Here is a 17,642-nt window from a genome sequence, read left to right on the forward strand (position 1 = left end):
ATTGATCAGATTTTTTGTATTCGACAGATAATGGAGAAAAAATGGGAGTATAAGGGTACAGTACATCAGTTATTCATAGATTTCAAAAAGGCATATGACTCGGTTAAGAGGGAAGTATTATATGATATTCTTATTGAATTTGGTATTCCCAAGAAACTAGTTCGATTAATTAAAATGTGTCTCAGTGAAACATACAGCAGAGTCCGTATAGGTCAGTTTCTATCTGATGCTTTTCCAATTCACTGCGGGCTAAAGCAGGGAGATGCACTATCACCTTTACTTTTTAACTTCGCGCTAGAATATGCCATTAGGAAAGTTCAGGATAACAGGCAAGGTTTGGAATTGAACGGGTTACATCAACTTCTTGTCTATGCGGATGACGTGAATATGTTAGGAGAAAATACACAAACGATTAGGGAAAACACGGAAATTTTACTTGAAGCAAGTAAAGCGATCGGTTTGGAAGTAAATCCTGAAAAGACAAAGTATATGATTATGTCTCGTGACCAGAATATTGTACGAAATGGAAATATAAAAATTGGAGATTTATCCTTCGAAGAGGTGGAAAAATTCAAATATCTTGGAGCAACAGTAACAAATATAAATGACACTCGGGAGGAAATTAAACGCAGAATAAATATGGGAAATGCGTGTTATTATTCGGTTGAGAAGCTCTTATCATCCAGTCTGCTGTCCAAAAATCTGAAAGTTAGAATTTATAAAACAGTTATATTAGCGGTTGTTCTTTATGGTTGTGAAACTTGGACTCTCACTCTGAGAGAGGAACATAGGTTAAGGGTGTTTGAGAATAAGGTGCTTAGGAATATAATTGGGGCTAAGAGGGATGAAGTTACAGGAGAATGGAGAAAGTTACACAACACAGAACTGCACGCATTGTATTCTTCACCTGACATAATTAGGAACATTAAATCCAGACGTTTGAGATGGGAAGGGCATGTAGCAGGTATAGGCGAATCCAGAAATGCATATAGAGTGTTAGTTGGGACACCGGAGGGAAAAAGACCTTTAGGGAGGCCGAGACGTAGATGGGAGGATAATATTAAAATGGATTTGAGGGAGGTGGGGTATGATGATAGAGACTGGATTAATCTTGCACAGGATAGGGACCGATGGCGGGCTTATGTGAGGGCGGCAATGAACCTTCGGGTTCCTTAAAAGCCATTTGTAAGTAAGTAAGTAAGTAAGTGAGTAAAAATTAAATAGAAATGTGAAAATGTTATAGGGATATTCACTTTGTCCGGGTTAATTATTCGCTTTGCCCGTGTACCCGGGCAAAGCGAATAATTAACTATATTTTCTTTCTCAAATCATATCACTCTCCGTAGGTACGAGAAACGATTTGCTGTTTTTTTATATATGTGGACAACATGTGTCACAACCAAAGTCATGAAGTTTTTGTTTCGGGAACACCAAAATATAGCCTGTGGCATTGTTTATTCTTAGTTTATCCGCTTTGCCCAGGTTTCCCCTACTGCAATAAAGAAATTGAATGTTATTCAGTAATGCCAATTGCGAAAAACGAAATACAGCTTTAACAATGTTAATTACATATACTGCACTTTTCTCTTATTATTATAACAGAAATACGTTTTCATTATCTGCTGAAATCATAATAGGCTATAATTTAAACATTTTATAATATAATTACAAATAACCTGATTAATACATTAATTTAATAAAAAATTATTGAAAACACAGTTATCAAATCTGAATGAAGGAGTGTAATTTCTTCCAGATAGCCTCTAATGGACATGGAGTTAGAAGATGAAGATGTGGAAGTAGAATTTCACACTTTATTTAGTACTTCGTCATTACATTACACACTACACCGAGAACTAAGAACTATGTAATATTGTGTGGAAACAGTTATATAGCAATGCTTATGTATTCACATTACAGAGAGACATATGTTGCTAAACAGTGAAGCCATCTTTGTATAGATAATTAAAATACGTATTTTATTACGCCATACGGAAGGCAGTTTGATCAAAGACATTGTATATATGGGTTTGATATTTGCTGATGTTACATAAATTTGAACATTTTACTTTCTATTATTTGTTTAATTTCATTTACGTAATTCAGATTTTATAGGTTACAATTAGGTTAGTTACCTGTGGGCGCGGGACCATGTGTCAGCTGTGCCTCATTTCAACCGTTGGTCTGTGTTACATGAAAGCATTTTCCATAGATCGACAAACGCATTCTCGCTGTAGTGTGTAACGGGACTGAAGCTGCATCTACACAGTTCAATTTTCCATGCATGTATGCAGGCAGTCTGGGAAGAATATTGAAATGATTTGTACGTTCAATTAATATGCATGTAGATATTGTGTCTACATGGTGCGCCGTTTTGAACATCGTCTTCACTGCGTAAATATATTAATTAATATTAGCAATCAACCTTGCATTCATTGCTTGAATGCGTAAAGTTGAAAGAACTGTTTAACCGTGTATATGCATCTTAATGGATTCATGCCCATCAATTTAAGGGGAAACAGTTGGCGACACTGACTAAACAAAAGAACGACCATGCGATAAATTGATAGCGATAAATCTAGCTGCAAAAAATTATCGCGATGTTTGACTGTGATTGGTTGGAATTCAAAATTTCATTACACTTCATTGATAGAAAATGAATTGACGACATATAAACGAAATAGTTTCCGTAAATTCCAAGTAATAGTATGAGAATGAACATAAAAATTTAGAAAGAAAGCTTAAAAATTAATTTATGATATAATAAATGTAAAAATATGCTGTAAAATGGGATAAATATTCTATGTATAAAAATTAAACGTTAAGGATTATCACACACGCTGCAAGGCAATAACAGAGATTTACGAGGGTATGTCATTGAAAATTGCAGTCTAATCATTTTAGGGTAGCTTGGGAATCAGGAGTACGTACAGGAAATAAAAGACTGTTGTTTGTTATGTTGATGTTGCTCTTGACGACGACTTCTAATAAGTACATTTTCAGCCTGTGTAAGCATACCCTGCATTATGTGAAAGTGGATTTCGTAGGTATTTTCTCCTAATTTCTATAGAACTATTATTATCGGCCGCGACCTGCGTGGTTTCCGCCGGGCGCATAACCATTTCTCCGGCGCTTCTCCAATACAGAACAGTACTAACAATAAATGTTCAATAATTTGGACTTACCATGCTCACAGTCGTTGCTGAAAATGGCCCCCGTTTGCAGCAACACACAACTTACATCTTCTGATGAACAAATGAACACCACTCTGAAGTTCCACATTATTGATAGCTTGGATTTCTTCTCGTATACTGTATATATATATATATATATATATATATATATATATATATATATATATAATATAATTTTCATATTGACTTAGGCCTATGTAAGTTTGTCATTATGCAGTCACCAACCTGAGTGACTCTTTGGTACGATTGCTTTCAACGTAGTTACCTAAACGGCAATTGAGATATTTCCTCGATTGTTTCCTACCATTTGCTTGATAATTTAGTATTTTTCGGAATTATTATGTACCCATCTAAGCTACACGCTGTAACCAACTTATACTCCCTGTACCTTGACAGTTTGTCTTCTATGGATTTAATTTTTAATTTATCATATATGTCATCACCTATTTCATTATCCAGTATAGTAGTCTGTATCCGGTAATTCTTAAGTAAAATTTCATTATGTAATTTGTAATATTAAACTCCTGCGTTTGACTACCTAGAGCCTTCAAGCAATCCGCGACAGCGTAGGTAATTTACTGTATGTATGGACCACAGCTCGGCGACATTCAACCTTACACAGTTCAGATTTTCTGTTCAGTGAACATGCAGAAAGAAAACAAGATAGGAGAAGATAGATCAGTGCTTTAATAGTACAGGGATATCACTTTATTTTTACCAACATTTTTAACATTAACCTGGCTATACTCGGAAACATTATTGCCCCCTTCCATTACAGGAGTTTGATGTTACTATTGCAATATATAAACAAATCATTTTACTAGGTATAGGAGGAGAGAAAAGTAGTGTATCCATTTATGTTGTAGGGAAATACGATATTACGATTTTCAGTTTGATCATCACTTTTACGGAATTTATCAAAATACAGTAGAGTAGTAACATTTTTTTTTAACTCAACTTTTCAGGCGGCTATGTTCGTTATGTAATGTCTACTTTACTTAGCATATTAATTATTGGTGTTAACATACAATATAGAGAGTGCATTTGAATTGAGGGGGCCATAAGTAAAGGGCTGTAAGTGCACTTAAGTTACTTTTGAGAAAATGGGGTTCAAATATTTAAGGTTTCGTAAAATCGGTGAAATTTTTGTTTAAATTTTAATGTGTGATGAGATTAAAATATCCCTTTGCCACTAAAATTTTAGATACTTTTGCTTACACTGGATGCACTTAACTCATGTTATTACAAATGGCACTAGCATTCCTTTGCTTCTAGCCACCTCAATTCAAAAAAAGCTAATCTGAATTTTTAAACAAGTTGCTGAAAATGGTTGCTGTTCATTACAATGCAGGCTTCAATTCAGTACGCATATTATTAAAAACATTTTGAAGCATATTCTCTGAAATTGAATTGATCGTTTCTTGAATATAATTTTTTAGTACGATATTATTAATATAGGTTCTTTCTTCTATAGAAAACGCAATCATATTTATGAAACACACTATACACTGCAGTGTTTACTTCACTGCTTGAAAACTTCGAATGCAACAGCTGCCGTAAGTTTGTGTGTCTGACGGGAGCAAGGACATTAGTGAAGGGGTGGGAGTGAAGTACATTCAGAAATGCAGGTACAATTAAAATGCGAGTAAAAATAAAATGATGTCCCTGTAGAAAAATTTGGTAGGAAGCACTTCATTAAGAAAGAACAAGTATTTCATCAGAACGAAGAAGAAATTTTTCATTTGAAACATAAAATATTTGCAGTCATTTATTGTAACGTGTAGTGAATCATAAAGTGCACAGTTAGTATTATTTGTTTTATTTCAAGTTTGTAGGTGAGATTTAAGTATTTTTAAATAATTGACATTGTCAATTTCAACATATAATTACGCCTAGATCAAAAGTATCTAGATGCATATTACTTATTGTAAAAGTTCAAACAAATCCCGAGAGCCAGATAGTCATAGCGACTAAACATTTTTTTATTGAGTTCAATTTTTTTAAGACTTCAATTTCTTTTATGTCACTATGACTAATACATAATGTTAACAAAACCGGTTGTGGGAGAAAATTCGAATGTGCTTTTAGATTAATATTGTTACATTTCTTGCACATCTAAAGATATTGTCCTAAACAACATCACAGACAGTCTCTGGGAGCGTGGTTTTCCGTTGCATGGATATTTAATATTATTTCATAAATTTCAATAAATATATCTTTATCTTAGATCGAATGGTTTTTTTCATAATGGATTTCGTAATATTTGATATTCTGACCCTTTTATTTAACGTGTAAGTTGTATACCAGGTATGCTCATTCTCTGACTCCCGATTACGTTCTGTAATCACAACCTTCCAATGTAGAGCGTGCTGTTCCTCGTTCGAAGCTCGACAGATGACTGCAGAAGGCAGTTCAAGTACTTAGTAAAGTACGAACAGTGCGGGAGAATGACACAGTCAAAACCTTTTGTAAGCAAATGATCATTCCGTACAGTGTGGGAGAAAGGCTATTAATTGTTTTGCGTTCGGTAATGTCTTTACTATGTTGTAAAGTACTGTCAGGAATATTACTGAGCAACATAAAAAGACATTATACGCTCTGCCATCCAGAACATGCCGAAGTGAAAGGGAACCTGTTTTCTGTAATATGTATTCATATACCAACGTTGTTATTATTATTATTATTATTATTATTATTATTATTATTATTATTATTATTATTATTATTATTTTGGTGATTTTATTCCAACAGAAGTAGCCTACATGTTATGATAAAATAATTTTTCAGAGGCACTACAGTTTCAAGAATTGAAAGCACTTCATGAAAGGCCAGAGAGTCGGTCAATTCAGAGTCTATGTTTAGGAGCAAGTTAGGTAGTATGTTGGGAATTAGCTAAGGCGCTAAAACCCTTCACGGATGGTGAACTTGTAAAGAGATGTATGGTGCCTGAACAAAATATAGTTAATTATATCTCTGTATACTGGGAACAACTCAGATTTGAATTCACAGAATATAGATTTAGTGATTTTAGACGTATGGAAAGTGATATTAATCTTTTTGTTAATCCTTTAATAGTAAATTTAGTACAATCCGTGAGAGTGCAGTTCCAGGACGAGTTAATTGATTTACAAAGTAACGTAGAATTCAGAACTAAATAGAGAGAATATGACTTGACAAGCATAGAAGTATTAAAAAATTAACAAAACGAAATATCCCAAGATGAGCTTATTCTCTGCCACTATGTTAGCTACCTTTACCTCGACATACGTGTGCGAAGAATTACTGTATTTTCGAGAATGAAAGTTGCTAAATCCAAACAGATCCCGATTAACAGATGAGCATCTTTTGATTCAGCTGCGCATTGAGTAAATTCGTTAGTAATAGATTTCAGATTACTTGCAGAAAAGTATCCACATGTTGAATAGACCGCAATGTATGGTGCAATATGAAAATAACATTATCTGTGATATAATAATATCATAACTATATTAAATATAATAAATAATGTAATAACTGAATATTACAGTGTATATTCTTTCCTTGTTCAAATTCAGTTTATTATCCATATTTGTAAGACAGTGAGAGCTATGGCACGGGCGGTGCTGCAATGTAGTTGCGGAGCCCAGTCCGTACACAGTGTGTGTTATGCAGTGCAGCATCATCCGTGTAATCGGTGCTTTTACAATTTTGAGCATACCTGTTGTATACAGTGAAACCTCTCATTTACGGACATCGAAGGGACGTAACAATCTGTCCGACTCTGGGAGGTGTCCTTTATTGGGAGGGAGGCTCCCCAAACTAACAGTAAATTTGTAACATGCATTATGTATCCCTTCACGCTTTAAATTAAATGTATTATTGTAGTTTAATTCTAAATACAGTATATTACAGTAAATTCTTTGCAAATTTGAACTACAGTAGATAAGACCGAAAAAGGAAAATACAGTACTGTGCCATGCAGTTTTATTCTAGGTCTACAGTTATGCAGTACTGTAATTTACAGTTTCAACTTAACCTTTACATTCAGGTGCCATGTCTCTCGAACAGAACAACTGATTGAAGTGAAGAGAATAATCCTACTAACCCTATCGAATGCAATATCATGATCGCGGAAATCTTGGACTCATCAGACAGGTTAAATATGACTTTGTTTATCCACCCACTTCCAGCTAACAAGGGGTAGCCGGCTGGGCTAGTGGTAGCTTACGAGACCCTTATTGTCTTCTTTCATTTAAGGAATTTCTGTAATAAATTTTCCATTTTTGTAACACGTTAGTCTTGAAATCCAAGTTCTGTCCGCAGACAGGACATAAAGCAAGCTTTAGGACTGTAAAACAGTTGTCCGTGTCTGAGAGTGTCCGTAAACGATAGTTAAATTTATCATTAATTCTATATTATTTCAGTTGGGATATAAAAATCTGTCCGTATATGAGGATTGTCCTTATCTTGGAGGTGTCCGTAAGGAGAAGTTTCACTGTACTCGTATTAGAAATCAGGAACCGTACATATAGGACCTTAATGTGTATTTCATAAAATACTTAGAGTTGTTATTTTTCTTGGTAATGTAATAAAAAATGTATTACGTCTAACTGACACGAATTGTAAGCAACAAATTCTTATCAAAATAATACATATGCATTGTCTCAAACATTATTGTCCCAAGTGTCTAACTTAGGAGAACATGTCTGTATCGTTAATTATATATGTACAGTACATACATACAAATGAATAAATCGACCTTTGTTTGCAATTACAAATTAATGTTCCAGCATATCATATCCATGACCGGGATGTCTGTATTTAGATCTGTCATGGCTAGCTTCACAATAGCAATATCATTGGCTTCATTATTCATTTCATGGTCAATGTCATACCTGTATTTTTAGTACTGCCATCCATTGCAATATAAGTTACGTAACTATAAAAACTCTGAAGATTTCTTTCTTTCAATTCAGTTCAAGGGCAATGAATTTTTATCCGAAAAATCCTAAGTACAGCTTACCTTAATAACGCTTCCAGACATGTAATTACGAAGAATAAAAATTAAAAGTGGGTATCATTTAATTCCAGAAACCAGTTGAGAAAAGGCAATGTCGTAGTTTCTATCTGTGGTGCAAAGGACAACCCTTTACCGCCCAGCAAAAAAAAAAAAAAAAGTATTTTTTTTTTTAGTTTTCCAAAACAGACTTTTTTCTATAAAAGAAGAACGAAGACGCTGAGGGCCCGGATCTCCTTACCATAACATCGGGCATCTCCGTTGCACTTTATTTTTTCCTAAGAAAAACATTTTTGCTGACATTGGTAGTTAACCAATTACCCAACCAACCAACATTGCACAAATTCTCTTATTACAGTCATTTACTTTATCAATCTTTCAGTTTCATTTCCTTCACTCATTCACAGTCGAACACTTTGATTTAAGAATTTGCAGAGAAACTGTCGTGAAGGTTTTGGAGATAATGTACTGAAAATAATTTTGAAGGAGATTACAAAAGTTTGCAAAAATCTTCACGTCCTTACTTACTTACTGGCTTTTAAGGAACCCGGAGGTTCATTGCCGCCCTCACATAAGCCCGCCATTGGTCCCTATCCTGAGCAAGATTGATCCATTCTCTATCATCATATCCCACCTCCCTCAAATCCATTTTAATATTATCTTCCCATCTACGTCTCGGCCTCCCTAAAGGTCTTTTTCCCTCCGGTCTCCCAACTAACACTCTATATGCATTTCTGGATTCGCCCATACTTCCTACATGCCCTGCCCATCTCAAACGTCTGGATTTCATGTTTCTAATTATGTCAGTTGAAGAATACAATGCGTGCAGTTCTGTGTTGTGTTACTTTCTCCATTCTCCTGTAACTTCATTCCTCTTAGCCCCAAATATTTTCCCAAGCACCTTATTCTCAAACACCCTTAACCTATGTTCCTCTCTCAAAGTGAGAGTCCAAGTTTCACAACCATAAAGAATAACCGGTAAAATAACTGTTTTACAAATTCTTACTTTCAGATTTTTTGACAGCAGACTGGATGATAAAACTTCTCAACCGAATAATAACAGGCATTTGCCATATTTATTCTGTGTTTAATTTCCTCCCGAGTATCATTTATATTTGTTACTGTTGCTCCAAGATATTTGAACTTCTCCACCTCTTCGAAAGATAAATTTCCAATTTTTATATTTCCACTTCGTACAATATTCTCGTCACGAGACATAAACATATACTTTGTCTTTTCGGGATTTACTTCCAAACCTATCTCTTTACTTGCTTCCAGTAAAATCCCCACGTTTTCCCTAATCGTTTGAGGATTTTCTCCTAAGATATTCACGCCATCCGCACAGACAAGCAGCTGATGTAACCCGTTCAATTCCAAACCCTCTCTGTTATCCTGGACTTTCCTAATGACATACTCTAGAGCAAAGTTAAAAAGTAAAGGTGATAGTGCATCTCCTTGCTTTAGCCCACAGTGAATTGGAAACGCATCTGACAGAAATTTACCTATACGGACTCTGCTGTACGTTTCACTGAGACACATTTTAATTCATCGAATTTTTAAAATAACTTTAATAAAAGAGCCTCGTTAAGTAATTAACTGTCACGTGATTTCCTTCCTTTTTACGATCCTGCGATATAACCACTTGGACGGACAGTAAATTGCATGTCTGAGTAATTTTATCTGTGCAGGTCGTGCAGAAGTGAAGATTGAATTTACAGTACGTAAGGTACTCTTTTATAGAGTAGGTTACTGTAAAGAAAGAGTAGATTGTTTACATCAGCTATGGGGACTATCAGCAAAGTGGGGAGAGAACGTTCCTACTCACCCCACATTCGTTCTATTGGCAGGCGAGGGATAACGCAGTTGTTTTGCTAAGTCAATTGCAGTGGTGGATTCGACACACCTTGCGCATCAGTAATTTCTCCGCTGTTATTTCTTGTTTCAAAATCTTCATAGTCTTTCGTTCCTATGAAGTACACGTATCATACAATAATTATGACGGCCACCTACTGTCATTAGGCAAATTATATATTTTTCAATTGTATAACTATTCCTTTATCATGTGCAAGAAAAATTCTTGAACTGCCTTGTGATCGACATAATAAATGGTTTCTTCTTTAAAAACAATAAAGAAAAAAGCAAAGCTCCATTGTTATTTAACTGTACAATATATTAAACAATATAATAATCAACATAATAAATTGTTCTCTTTAAAACCAATAAAATAACTAATCTCCATTTTCATTTAACTTGAAAACATATTGAACACAATATAATGATCAACAAAATCAATTATTTATTTTTAAAAACACTAAAGTAAGCTCCATTGTCGTTTAACTTCAAATATATTAAACAAAATATATGAGATATGAATGAATGAAATAGGCTACTACTGTAGACCTATACTGCTAGTTTTTAATATATATATATTTTTTTTGTTATTGATGGCCCTCGGAGTTTCTTGTTATTAACTAAAAAGTACATATTTGGCTCTAAAGTACAACTCAACCGTAATACTGAAATTAATGCATATCTGTGATCCTAGACCTGGAGATACTTTTGGTCATATTCATTTTGAAAAGAAAAACAGCTCACAACAATAAGTTGAGCCAAACATAAATACAATACACATTGTAAATGTGCGCAGATTAGGGAATTACTCCTCTGGTAGGTATTTAAAGAGATCTAATACATTTTTTTCTAAACACTTTAGTGGCGTGCTCTTTGGCATCTCCATAGTGGCTCTGCTGCTTGGGTAAATACAAATGGATTATTGAACAGACACATCTCCTTGTCCATTGCGGTTACTTCTGAAAATCTTTCTTGGAAAGAGAACGCATGAAGTAGGCCTAATATGCACTCAAAGTTTTAATTAAATAAGTTCAGTTCCAGATAGGTACTTAATAAAATAATAGGTAACTAAATCCTGAAAATACCATAAACATATCTTGATTTGTATCTTTTCACAAATATTACGAAAAATAGCTTTTAAAATTGTAAATAAATACTTGCAAGCTCACCAAAGTCCGCTTTATGCTTCCGATCGAAGTGGCGTTTAATATTGAAGCGGTTTATTAGCGCAATTTTAAACCCACATATTATCGAAGCCATACCCGCCACTGAATGAAGCGTGTCTACGAAGCACCAGGCGGAGGAGAGGGTCGGTGGAGTGAGATAAAGAGGCTTTGAGTGCAGTGGCCCTTCAGAGCCATTTTTCCCCATAGTTGGCTTACATGTTACTGCCCGTACTACTGAATTGACAATAGTACAGCTTTATATCGGTAAGTTACTCCATTTAGGTATACAGGGTGCTTTACTCTAGACCGCTGGAATAAGGAGCTATAGGCGCTACAAGCCTGCATGATTCGTCGCAAATTAACCTACTCGCTTGAAGCGAGGTTCAGAACAAAGTCAACCCGAGTACAGGCCGTGGTCATCTGTAATAATAACGTACAAAATTAACTGATTAAAACGCATTTACAGTGTTATGAAACCTTCAGGAAGATCTGGCATCGCTGCACTTAAGGACTGCTCTGCAAGTAGGCTATAGGCTGTAATAGCGGTCATCAGCATAGAGCACCCTGGGGCTAGCGTCTCTTACCCGCGGAGAACACACTGCACTGTGGTGCATTCGTAGTTGCTAGCAGGTATGCTCTCTATCTCTTCCGCCAGGGCCGCCGACAGAATTTATGGGCCCCTATGCAATACTGTACTCCAGGGCCGGGCATGAGAGCGGCTCCATTTAGTCGGCCAGAGCTGCTCTCTCTCCGCAAGGCACTTCAATTCCAAGCCAGAGCAGAACGCTCATGCAGTGGCGGACTCGCATTACAGCTACCTTCCCTGCATTAATGTAACAAGAGCCACGGTTGTTCTAGTCATTTAGTCTGTCAGTACATAATACTTTATAAGGATATTACATCAATCCATTGTACAGTACAGAATTTATAACAATCTTATTAATTTAATGAAATAAACTTCGCTCTATGCACACAACAAATCATTAGGCTTATTTACATAACCCATACGCACATACTGCAATCTCCTCACCACGGTTCTACGAGACAGGCGTATGGCTTCCACTTCCCCTATTTGCTGTGGACAGAGTTCATCTGCCAATATAATTAAACATCGCTTGATGAATTCACCTTCGTTGGATGTTTTCAATTCCTTTGCAATTTTGTGGCAAATTTTGTAGCTAATTCTCATAGCCGATTCACTAAGTGCATTATTGTCATCCAGTTAATATATAATATATGATATGATATGATATGATATGATATGATATGATATGATATGATATGATATGATATGATATGATATGATATGATATGATATGATATGATATGATATGATATGATATGATATGATATGATATGATATGATATGATATGATATGATATGACCATAAATTAATACAACTTAAAGAAAATGTTTCTCAGACATGTTATATTATAGTATCTATTCGATATTTATATTGCATTATACGCTATTACAGTACATTTAGTAATATACTCGTATAATTTTAAATTATACAAATATACAAATTGTACAAATTATACAAATATTATGATATATCATATATCATATAATATTACAGTTCATTATATATATAATATGGTATATCACGAAATGTAATATACTATACTTTGATATATCATATATACTTTTTTTTTGGTTGGTAACTCTATAGCATCTACTAGATGCTAGTGCTAACAGATGGAGTTACTTGTCAAGAATGTGACGCTGAAACGTGTGTTCAGGTTACTGCCCAGCGACAGTCCTGATGCATTTTTTATATTTGTGATGATTGGTTAATTAATATTAACCCGGCACAGTCACAATCACACTAATTCCAGACTCTAGACACCCAGGGAATTCTTCTTCTCCAAGAAAAATTCACCGAGCGCCGAGCCCGGGAATCGAACTCGGGACCTCCTGATCTGGAAGCCAGCATGCTGACCAACAGACCACGGTGGTAGTCATATAATAATACTTGTATTTATTTATTTTAGACGCTTTATCAACAGCTTAGGTTATTTAGCATCTGAATGAGATGGTGATAATGCCGGTGAAATGAGTCTGGGGTCAAACACCGAAAGTTACCCAGCATTTGCTCATATTGGGTTGAGGGAAAACCTCGGACAAACCTCAACCAGGTAACTTGCCCCAACCGGGAATCGAACCCGGGCCACCTAGTTTCGCGGCTAGACGCGCTAACCGTTACTCCACAGGTGTGGACTCATACTTATATGAGTAGCTTAATATCAAAGACGGACATCTGTCGTCTCCATAGTTTAGATCTAGAGGCAATTTTTTAATTCACAGTGTTCTTTGTAATATTTAACACAATTTATTTTATAAATATAGTGTTTGAATTTGCATATGGTTTCACTATAACTGGAAAGAACATGAAAAATTGTATAACAAACCACAGCTATCTAAATTTCGATTGAGGTCAGATGTCCGTCTCTGATATTAAGCTACTCATATAATTTAAAGTTATATATTAATAAATGTATAATAACTTATAAGTCAATGTAAATATCAAATAGATACTCTAATATAATGTACCTGAGAAACATTTTCTTTAAGTTGTATTAATTTATGGCGTTCATTACCAACATATTTGTCATATTCAATAGCGTGTTGTAAAGAATAATATCGTTGGATATTGCACTTCTTAATCAGTTGGATTGTTTTATGCCAAATTAAACACTTTGCTAATCTACTACTCTCTACGAAAAATATCCCCCCCCTCCCATGATGCACTAAAAGCATTGGGAGTAGCGGGTCGCTTTAATGTATGAGCGGAAGCTCCGTCTTCAAAGTTCGCCATCATACTGCAGAGTCACCAATGCACCGACACTGAATGACGTACAGTATGCATACGTCACAGCGCTCGCAAGACCAGCTCTTTAAAGCACACGGCGCTCATTTCTCAGAATCACGTAATGTGCCCAGCCCTGCTGTACTCGGACCCCCGTTGAAAAAAGTAACAATTACAAGTTACCAGTTATTCTAACCATAGTAATTATTTGCAAAATAAATAAGAGATAATCCCATACACAGATACGAACCTAAAATATACACTTTTATTACATTGAAAACTTTTAGCAAAACTTTACATTAGCACAATATATTATATTCGTAAAACATTATTCCTAAACATCTCTAATTTCTAACTTGCCAACATCAACAAACAACTCTCCTTGGCTTCAGTGATGCAAAATCATCAATTATATCATCAAATTTTAAAGACCTAGCAAGATCGCTGTCCAGACTAAGGAGGCCAAGGTTACACAGTCGGTCTTGACACATTGTTGATCTGAATACATTTTTTTTATTTCCTTCATTTTGCTGAAGGACCTTTCAGCATCAGCAATTGTCACAGGAATTATATAGAATATTGTAATGGTTATACAAATATCTGGAAATAAAGTATCCAGTTTTAATTCCCTCAGACTATTTAGGAGATTCATAGGTTTCAGTGGGGTTGGCCCTAAATTAGAGGCATGAATTGATTTTAAATATTTCGGCTCATCACTGATCTCTTTATTAATATCTTCATAATATTTTTCACGCAGTCTAGCACCCATATTAATGTCTTCCAATTTTTTCTGTCTCTCCTTGTGCTTCTCAGCTCCCGACTTATGCCTGTACTTGGCCATTGTGCAGTTAAACTATAACCGGTAACACTAATGAACAGAATTTACTAGACGAACGACAACGAAAGACGAAAATTTCGGCACGAAACATACAATGCACTGAAAAGGAAACATATCCTGCGACTTCGGTTTGGAAGAGTCCACTATTATAATGCAGTGGGCCAGCAGTAGTTAAAAAGGACAAGCCAATAAATAATTGAATGTGTTCGGTACAAGCGACGGGAACATAGTTCAGGCAAATGCCGGGGCAATCAATTGTCGTGTTGGTGAACGTTAATGCGGGAAACCGATATTCTATTATATGCAAGTCAAATATTTACATATGAAGTGGTAATTTGTATTAATTCTACTATTGTTGGTTAATATGTCAGATTCATGTAACAAATGTTCTTACAAAATTTTATAGTACCCGTATGTATCTGTGAATAATAATTATTCGTGATAATGAAAGTAATCAGAGTCACTTAATCTGACGGGCCCTTAGTGCTCACGGGTCCATATGCACTCGCCCCTTTTGCCCCCCCCTTTTCTCGGCGGCCCTGCTTCCTGCTGCACGACGGGGCACACAGGACGGCTCCGCTTACCCCTTACCCATTTAAGCGAATACTGATCACTGACCTGTATTATCTATCTGCGTTCTTGCGTTGCACCTCGGCAGTAACAAATCTTATGCCAGTCTTTTCGTGGAATGCTAAAGGTGAATGAAATCAATTATGGACAATGCCAAAATTTCCTAATCGTATTTAAATATGCTTTCAATTTACGGGGAATCAAGACAGAATTTCCATGAATCAGTAAAGCCACATTTACACGAGGCCAATTGTCGAGACAATAATTGTGGACAAATGTTCCCAAAATGTTACGAGACAGTCACCGGCCAATCAAGTTGAACGTTGACCTATTCACACGAGGAAAGTATTGCCGTGGCAGTAGATGACGAAAAATAACTGAGTAGGCCTATGCATCTTCTGTGGTGTCCTGGATTGCTGTTTTGCGAACTCTATGTTGAAAGTGCCACGGATAGACCTAATTTTCGCTTTGACCTCAACAGCACCCAATCCTTTAATGTTCATCTCACCAACAATGTCAGACAATGCCTTTTCGCTAGCATTTTTGTTCTTGTAAAGGTCGTGGTGCTGGTTCCACAAACATCGCTTCCTCCTATACGGCTTAACAAATTTGATATTAATAGCGTCACTCCACTTTGCGGCCATTATTACAACAGCAAAATACGTGAGAAAACTTACTTCTCGGTTGACTCAAGCAGACTAGCCCCGAAAGCAGTGTAGCAACTAGCATGTCGCGTTCACATGACGCCAGTTTTCGAGCCAATTACATGCTTCCGGTGATGGTGCTGGGAATTGGACTGTCTTCAATCTACCATTGGGGATAATAGACTGGCATGAATAAATATATAATAGCATGCGAAACTTCGGTCAGCACCATCTGGCGGCAGGGGCCTGAAATAAGATCAACGCCCAACGTCGTAGGTGGTGAACATTAGAACTATGTGTTGGGTACATTACCCAGAGTTCTCTATTTATCCATTCGAGATATTGCTCGAGGAGACAAGATGGCAGACAGAAAGTTGTTAATAAGTGAACATAAAGTGATACTACGTGTGTGTATAAACAGTGATGTTTATGGACGTTGTAAAAATAGTGTTGTTGAATGTATTGTAAAGTAATAGTAATATGATAAATTGAACTATCTAAATAGTTCTTGCAGACTTTTCCATTGCGCTGTACAATAAATACCCAAAGAATATAATCCAAATTATCTAATCTTTTGCTTTATTTTTTGCCTCTGTCTGGTTATATTTTAATTGGGTAGTGTAAAATAGATCGTCTCTTTTATCTTCCTGTTGGTTCCGATAGGAATTTTCAGTAGAAGATGCTGTGAGAAATAAAAATGTAAATGTTTTATTTTAAATTGGGTTAGTTTTTAACATCGATGAGGGTGGGAGGGAATATTCTCTGCACAGTTTAACATTTTCGTCAGCAGGTGCGCTGCTAAATGCATGGAGTAATTAGTTAACTCTTTTCGCTACTTGGTGCGCTGCTAGACGTAATAACGCCCCTCCTCCCAACAGGTGGCAGCAAGATCAATTTCTGCAACAGCGCCTCTAGTATTTGTTACGGGAACTCAGTAAGTTTCGCATCCTATTATATATTCATCCATGAGACTGGCTTGACAATTACGTAGCCAACTCGCTAGGCAGTTGTGCCGAAGTTTCACACAAAGCCAATAATTTTATGCCAGTCAATTGTCTTCCAACTATTGTCTCATTGACTGGCATCGTGTAAATGCGGCTTTTGGCTGTATCAGATGAGATTTCCTAACAGAAGAATGCCTAATCCGAGAACGTTTGTTGTTGTGGCATAACGAGTGTTAAAGACTGTATGTGAGATTTCAGCCTGTAGAAATCGAGGGCCGCGGTTATTACTACCCAAGTTCAAGTGCAATTTGTTTCTATTTCCTGCAGTGTAATTCAGCTAACAGTATGTTAATAAATGTTTTTTTTTTGTTATTCACAAACTCGTAATAAAATAGGCCTACTGATGTTGAGAATTAGCCTACTTATGATGCCTAACGAGCAAAATGTGCCTAGAAAACCAAATAAGTATACAAACTTAAACAAACCTGCAAAATAAACTCATTAAAAATAAATCTTATTTACTGAAAAAATCAAGTATACTGCATTTCAAAACTATAATTTAAAACATATATAGATAAGGATGAAAGAGTAGTGGAACGGAGAAAAATTCTCTCCGGCACCGGGCTTTG

The 17,642-nt window shown here is 35.8% G+C and overlaps 1 protein-coding gene across 1 annotated transcript in view; it reads right to left on the minus strand.

Moving 5' to 3' along the window:
- Window positions 1-17,642, minus strand: part of LOC138710387 (uncharacterized) — a 96,147-nt gene that overhangs the window by 35,611 nt on the left and 42,894 nt on the right. The gene's annotated exons all lie outside the window — the stretch shown is intronic.

This window comes from Periplaneta americana, chromosome 12 (genome assembly GCF_040183065.1).
Source record: "Periplaneta americana isolate PAMFEO1 chromosome 12, P.americana_PAMFEO1_priV1, whole genome shotgun sequence".
Taxonomy (NCBI): domain Eukaryota; kingdom Metazoa; phylum Arthropoda; class Insecta; order Blattodea; family Blattidae; genus Periplaneta; species Periplaneta americana.